General features: G+C 33.6%; 1 long non-coding RNA gene across 1 annotated transcript; it reads right to left on the reverse strand.

The window, feature by feature from the left end:
• Positions 1-1,158: 1,158 nt before the first annotated feature.
• On the reverse strand, positions 1,159-1,996 carry LOC131598914 (uncharacterized). Its single transcript, XR_009282417.1, has 3 exons — positions 1,725-1,996; positions 1,467-1,605; positions 1,159-1,363 (listed from the first exon to the last, which is right to left on the reverse strand). It is a non-coding gene; the product is annotated as an uncharacterized LOC131598914 (long non-coding RNA).
• Between the last annotated feature and the right edge of the window lie 6,299 nt (positions 1,997-8,295).

Consider the following 8,295-nt stretch of genomic DNA (forward strand, 5'->3'; position numbering starts at 1 on the left):
GAACTCTTAGTTGTGGAATTCTTTTTCTGGAATCGGATACGGGCCAAAAATGCGATTTACTTGGTTTCACCGATTCAAATTGCGTGGTGATAAGGATGATAGAAAGTCAACGGTTGGATACATCTTTATGTTTGGTAAGACACCAATATCTTGGTGTTCGAAAAAGGAACCAGTGGTAGCACTCTCGTCTTGTGAGGCAGAGTACATTGCGACTTCGTTGTGTGCATGTCAAGCCATGTGGCTCATGAACCAATTGAAGGAATTGGGTAGCAATGAGGGTGAGGCTATTACACTTCTTGTTGATAATGTTTTCGCAATTAACCTTGCAAAGAATCCGATTGCACACGGAAGGAGAAAACACATAGAGATGTTGTTTCATTACTTGAGGAAGCTAGTGAGTGAAGGAAAGTTACGATTGAGAATTGTCGAAGCAAGGACCAAGTGGCGGATTTGTTGACCGAGAGGGTAACAAATGAGGTAGGTTGAAGATGAGCTGGAGCATGTTGGACTTGGACCAACTTAAATGAGGTATTGTGTTGAAAAACTGAGGTTTGGCATTTTAGTTGGTGTAATCGGTTACCAAATATGGGTTAACCGGTTACCCTATTGAAAAGAGGCCACAAAGGATAATTTGGTTATGGTGTAACCGGTTACCCTATATGCGGTAACTGGTTACCACGGTAACTTTCAGTCTTGTGTTTTAATTTTTCCAATTATTTGTAACTTGTTGTATATAAAGAGTTCAATGCTCCATGCTCCATGTTGTTAATGCCAATTTCATCTCTCTCTGTAGATTTTGTATGTTGTAACATAAAAATAAAAAAATAAAAAAAGAGATGTGCTAAAGATATAATGTTAAAAATATTGTATTATTTGATTGTTTTACAAAATTTGACTCATTTAAAATCTCATAAATTTATAAAACCATTTTAAATTCTATAATTTTAAAATTGATAAAATCTTGGCTAGTATTTTAAATTTCATAAATTATTTTTAAAAACGAAAAACTATCTTTAAAATCCTTATTCAACACCCCAATCACTCAATAGAGAACATAAATTATTTTAAGTTTTTATGTTTTCATTTTTATGAAATACATTAAAAATAAACATTACATAAGGTTATTGATTGCAACTCAAGAAAATTAAATATCCATAATTAGTACAAATAGGTAATGAGTCTTTACTATTCCATAGGAAACAAAGATTCTTATTAGGTAAAGGTACAAAATTAATAGAAGGAAAGCAGGAAAAATATAATAGTGAAAAACAATGAGGACTAGCAAATATCTATAAATCCAAATTGTATGATAATCAATCAGAGGCAACAATCCAGGGCACAACAGCAACATAATCCAGCACAACTGAAAACAAAAAATTCAAAAGAAAATTTCAGATATATATTTAAAATAAAAAATTAAGTATGAATTAAAATAAGATAAACACATAGATAAATATTAAACTTACCATCCTTCCCAAAAACCATCACCCCTACTAGTTGTTTTGACTGGAATAGTTTGTTGAGGTTCATCTTTTGTGGGATAACCCATTGGTGGTGGTGGAGCAACTTGGTTCTTGTTCTCAACCATTGCTGGATATGCAATCACTGGTGAAAATTAACAATAATAATTAATAGTTAGATTAATTAAATAAAAATTATTACTACTAAACATTAAATTATTATAGGGTGAATATATATAATATAAAACATAGAATAAAACATACCTGGAGATTGTTGTTGTTGATTGATGTTGTGACTCATTGTGTTATGATGAAGTTGCTATAGATTTTTTTTGTAAAGTGAAAAAGTGTGTGTGATTAAGTTGATGAGGGGAATAAGGGATACAAGATTGTATAAATAGATGTTTGTGGGGTGGTGACTGGTGCGGAATAAAAAAAAGCGCGTTTTGGGAAAGCAAAAGCAAATGAACTTCTTTGTAGTAGCTGCCAGCCTTGACTGATGGTTTCCAACTGATCATCTGTTCCGTCTGCTCAAAGAATAGAAGCTACTACTTTTCCTTTTGCTCGTGTTATTTTAAGAAATATAGAAGTTACAGAATATATTCTTATCTTTGTTTTTTATTAAAAAATTAATTTTAAGATATACAATAAAATTCTCTCTCTATTTTATAAGAAGTTGTTTTAACTAGGGGTGTTCGCGGTTCGGTTTAGATCGGTTTTAAGATAAAAACTCATCCGAACTAAAAATAAATTTACTTGCGGTTTGGTTCGGTTTTGGATGATATGTTAAAAAAATCCAATCCGATCCGATCCAATCCAATTTAATACGGTTTAATTTGGATCGATTTTTGGATATCCAAATTACAAATTATATTTTTTATTATATTATAAAAATACTAATAAATCATAGATTTGATATAGTATATATCATATAGTATATTAAAAGTTAATATTATAAAATAAAAATGATCGATTATAGTTGAAACAAATGAAATAATAAAAATAAATAGATTAAACTAAACTAATAGATAAGATAAAAAAAAATTAATTATCATATAATAATAAATTTATGTAATATATCATACTAATAAAAAATAAATAAGTACAAAATACATATACATGTGGTTCGGTTTAGTTTGTATCGATTTTGAAAATTCAATCCGAAATTCAATCCGAACCGTGCGGTTTTCACAAAATGGCATCCAAACACATCCAATAAACTTCGGTTTTTTGCGGTTTTCGATTTTTTTGGATCGGTTTGCGGTTTTTAAGCTATAAAAAATTACACAAAGAATGGAAATCTGAATACACTGTCTATTTCAAGTATTCAATTCATCTTATCGCTTTCAAACTATTTTTCACTTAGGTATTGAGTTGTAAGTTGGGGTACTAATCTTGCGGGTTTAACCAATCATTCTCCATTGCATCAGAAGTCTAATCAAACGTGTCTGAGCTTTATTCCACCAGTTCATCACTTATCTCTAGTTTCTTGAGCGAAACAATGACATTTTCTGTGGGAATCGATTAATGATTCTTGCCACTTTTCCATAAAAACCAAAATCTCTTCGCTAAAGTACAAATGACCAATCTTCTTATCACGAGACACTGATCTCTTTCTCGAACGGATCACAAAGCTATGGTGGCCTTGAAGATTAATATATATATATATATATATATATATATATATATATATATATATATATATATATATATATATATATATATATATATATATATATATATATATCACTCAACATCACACAGCTGCTACGGCCGCTGAAGCTAGCAAGGCTCCACCACCTCCTCGAGTAGAGGATGATCCGGTTATAGTGACCTCTCATACCATTCCTACGTAACACGATCTTGTTCCTCCAAGAGTTAATCGGGAACGTTCTAGACCCTTGAGTTTTTCCAACCTATGCAACAACTTTGTCAATGCCAACATTTGCAGCAACCTATGTCACAATTACTAATACTTGGACAAAAGATGCTCTTGAATATCCAACAAAGACAAGCTACACTAGGCATGCAAAGAGCTCCCAACCTACTGAACAATGTCTATCACTTGGTACAACAGTAAAATTCTCAAGCCTTAGCGGATATGATACTCCAAATTATGCTTCTATTCTTTTAATATACTCGAAATTACATTATATAGAATGAAAACTATTCCTTTTTGCCCAAAATAATGGAACTAATGCAACTTGTAAGTAAATAAGTATTCGGTGTAACTCATGAGTAGTTTGTATAAGGAAAAAAAAAACATAAAACATTGATTTAAAAATGATTTACTTCACAAAATAAATTTGAGTAAATTACACTTCTCTTATAGAGGGATACTTGAATTACATCCACATTTTCTCTTCTATTAAAATATACAATTCTTTCGATCGTAAATTGAAATTTTTCACTAGCATTTCTCTCTACTTATTTTGTTGATATTTTAACATAGAAAGAGTGAAGTATTTCTTTTTGTGAATTGAGATCATTATAGCATATATTTTAAGAAATTTATAAAGAATGATTGAAGTTTTTCTATAATATTATAAAGTGTGTTAGTAATATGTAACTATATATTATATAGCATTTTGCAATTTTTTCTGGACATAGTGCTCACTGCTGGTCAATGCAACCAGCAGCATCTATTGATAATATTTATAATATTGAATTATATATCTAATTAATATAATTAATATGATAACATTTAGTTCAATTTGACAATAACAAACAACTACACCAACTATATTCCAAAACATTCAATTCAAATGCTCTTGACAAAATGGTTTGGTCTATTTTGTAGACAAAAAAAAAAAAAAAAAAAACTATTTGATTATATTTGCATGTACAAAATGTAAATGGAATAATTTTCTATGGCGTGCAGAGAATATTTGGTTTTCTTGTGTCATACAAGAGAAGTTTGGCCTATATTCAACAGGACCGCCCATGCTTATTTCATTTTCTTAATGCAACTTAATTTGATATACCAATTGGTGTTCCTACTGAAAATACTAATAAACTTAATTTATTTAATATATACTATTAAAAATAAATAAATTGATGCTTACTAGAAAGTTTGAGATATTGAAATGAGATTTTTTATTAAGGTTTTTTATGCTTAACGCCACTATCCCATCCCACTTAAAGGTAGCTCAAATATATCAAAACACCAAATAATATCACACAATTGCTAATTATCACATAATTAAATTACGGGAATTAATTAAAATAAAATTGAGGCGTTACAGTTATCTCCATGCACAGTTGCGAGTAGACATAAGATTGTTGTAGTTGGCTTTGTTAACAACAATTATTAGGTTCAGGTTCAGTTGAAACCCGATTGTCCATTGTCTCCTGTCACTGATCAATGGAAACAGAACTATAATGAATGTGCAAGAGTATGGAAACAGCATATGCGGGACGTATAAGGTACTGGGAAGATGAAGTTAGAAAGTTAACATAATTTGTTTTGTATTGCTATCGTAATATATTTGTATATATTTGTAGATGTTGTTGATTGGCTGTAATTTTTGGTAAAACTAATTGTGGTTCTATCATGTCAAAAACAATGTCATGACTGCTTTATGTGGTTGTGAAGTCCTTGTGTATGCAGGCCTTTACCTGATGTCAGGGCCGATGTCATGACATTCGCAGCTGTTTGTTATTTTCTATTATTACTTATGGGTGTATGATCTGATAAGACCTTATGTGCTATATTTGGTAATAATGGATTCTGATCTGTTTCAAAGTCGTCCTGGATGATTACTATTATGAGTTCCTTGTGTAATGGAGATTTGTTTGAATTAGGGCAAAAACTATTTTGTGGATCCAAGGCCCAGTTGATGTACTGTCTGAAGGCTATTTAATCCGTGCAGATGCTGCTGTTGCCGTCAGGGTTTTTGAGTCGAGAAACTGTTAGAGCTTTTTGTTGATTTAGTTTTTCTCGTTGTAGTTTTTCTTGTAAGCCAAACAATCATCATGATGATTGTCTTGGTCTAGGAGTTTTTGTTTTGAGTTGTAAAAAGTACTCAAAGCTTTTAAGCAAGAGTACTATTGTTCTTGATCAAAGCTTTTAAGCAAGATCAAGGTGTGTTTTTGAAGAGTGTCTTCTTTTTCTTTTCGTATGTTAGTTTTTCATCACTGCTGTGATTGAGGGGGAGTGAGTAGGAGCTCTGGTCTAGCTGTTTAGATTGAAGTTGCATTGGGTAGATATTAAGTGAAAGGCGTAATATTGAGTTGTATTACCTTGAATTAATATTACTTATAGTGGACTTCCTCCCTGGCTTGGTAGCCCCCAGATGTAGGTGTGTTTGCACCGAACTGGGTTAACAATTTTCCTGTGTTGTTTTCTGTTTATCTTTGTTCATTTGTTTAAAAACATTCAGATAGTGATGTCGTGACATCGTGTAAGACATCGCGTGTCTGAGTCCAGAATTTCAATTGGCATCAGAGCAGGCACCCTGCCTGTTTTTACTGGGTGAGATCTAGGGAAAGTATTTTCTGGTTCGATGGACAAAGAAGGTGGTGGATTTATAATGAGACCACCCATTCTGGATGGCTCTAATTATGATTATTGGAAACCTCTCATGGTGGCTTTTCTGAAATCTGTGAATAGCAAAGCATGGAGAGCTGTGAACAAAGGATGGGAACATCCTGTTATTACTGATAAAGATGGCAACAAAACTCTTAAACCAGAGGAAGAGTGGGACAAAGATGAAGAGGCATTGGCGCTTGGCAACTCTAAAGCTCTAAATGCTTTATTCAATGGAATTGACAAAAATATATTCAGACTGGTGCACCAGTGTGAACTAGCCAAAGATGTCTGGGATATCCTAAAGACTACTCATGAGGGCACCTCCAAAGTGAAGATGTCAAGACTTCAACTGCTAACTACAAAATTTGAGAATCTAAGGATGAGGGATGATGAAAGTATTAAGGATTTTCATATGAATTTACTCGATATTGCTAATACCTCAGGAGCTTTGGGAGAAAAAATGTCTGATGAAAAGCTGGTAAGGAAAATTCTTAGATCCCTACCTAAGAGATTTGATATGAAAGTTACAGCTATAGAAGAGGCACAGGACATCAGCAAAATGAAGGTAGAAGAGTTAATTGGATCTCTTCAAACCTTTGAGATGGGAATCAGTGAAAATTCTGAAAAGAAGAACAAGAGCATAGCCTTTGTGTCCAACTCTCAAGAGGAAGTTGAGGAAAGTAGAGAAGAGAATCTATCTGAATCTATAGCTATGCTTGGCAAACAATTCAACAAAATTATAAGAAGAATGGATCAGAAGCCAAGACCTAATGTCAAGAACATCTCATCTGACATCAGTAGATCTTATGACTCTGGCAGAGGAGTTAAACCAGAAGAAAAGTACAACCACAACAAAGGGATTCAATGTCATGGATGTGAAGGGTATGGACATATTAGAGCTGAATGCCCTACCTATCTCAAGAAACAAAAGAAAGGATTGTCAGTTTCCTGGTCTGATGAAGATTCAGAGAGTGATTTTGAAGAAGAATCAGCCAAACATGTCACAGCCCTTACTGGAATTTGCAATTCTAATGAAGATTCTAGGAAAGACGAGCTAACCTTTGAAGAACTGGCAGGTTCCTACAGAAAGCTGTGTATCAAATGTGCAGAAGTGTGTCAACAAGGTGAAAAGCAGAAGAAATACATAGCGCAATTGGAGGCTGATAACAAAGAGCTTAATGAAACTATATCTGAACTGAATGGTGAAACTATCCTGCTACAATCCAAACTTGATCAGATGTCAAAATCAGTAAAAATGTTGAACAGTGGCACGGATATGTTGGAGGAGATATTGCAGGTTGGAAAAAGTTCAAGAGATATGTCTGGTATAGGATTTGTTGGTGCAAAGAAAGATGTCCAAGATAGTAGCAGAACTAAACCTGAAGCTGAGATGTTGAAGCCGATGTCAAAACATGTGACTCAACATCACGAGAAAGGTCAAATGAAGAGAAAGTTTCAAAGATGGAGATGTCATTACTGTGGAAGATTTGGACACATTAAGCCTTTCTGCTTCAGACTATATGGATACCCAGATCAAGCTCCTTCTTACAAACCTAAGCAGATCATGCCCATCCAGAAGCAACAATGGAAACCTAAAAGTATGGCTTTAATAGCACATACATCTCTTAGAGTTTCAGCCAAAGAAGACTGGTATTTTGATAGTGGATGTTCCAGACACATGACAGGACTCAAGAATCTGCTCGTTGATATCAAAAGTCATTCTACTAGTTATGTAACCTTTGGTGATGGAGCTAAAGGAGAAATCAAAGGAGTTGGAAAATTAGACTGTTCAGGAGTGCCAAGTTTAGAAGGGGTTTTGTTGGTCAAGGGCCTGACAGCTAACCTCATAAGCATCAGTCAACTATGTGACCAAGGATACCAAGTCAACTTCACTAAAGCTGAGTGTGTGGTTACTAATAAAGAAAAGGAAGTAGTTATGAGGGGTGTCAGATCCAAAGATAACTGCTACTTGTGGGTGTCTAATGAATCCAGCTACTCTACTGTCTGTTCTAAAGAAGAAGAAGCAAAGCTGTGGCACCAAAAACTTGGTCACCTTCATCTAAGAGGTATGAAAAGAATTATTTCTCTGGAAGCTGTAAGAGGAATCCCTAAGCTACAAATTGATGAAGGAAAAATATGTGGTGAATGTCAGGTAGGAAAACAAACCAGGATGTCACATCCAAAGGTTAAACATTTGACTACTTCCAGAGTTCTTGAACTTCTACATATGGACTTGATGGGACCAATGCAAATAGAAAGTCTTGGAGGAAAGAAATATGCTTATGTGGTTGTGGATGACTACTC

This window comes from Vicia villosa, linkage group LG4 (assembly GCF_029867415.1).
Source record: "Vicia villosa cultivar HV-30 ecotype Madison, WI linkage group LG4, Vvil1.0, whole genome shotgun sequence".
Taxonomy (NCBI): Eukaryota; Viridiplantae; Streptophyta; class Magnoliopsida; order Fabales; family Fabaceae; genus Vicia; species Vicia villosa.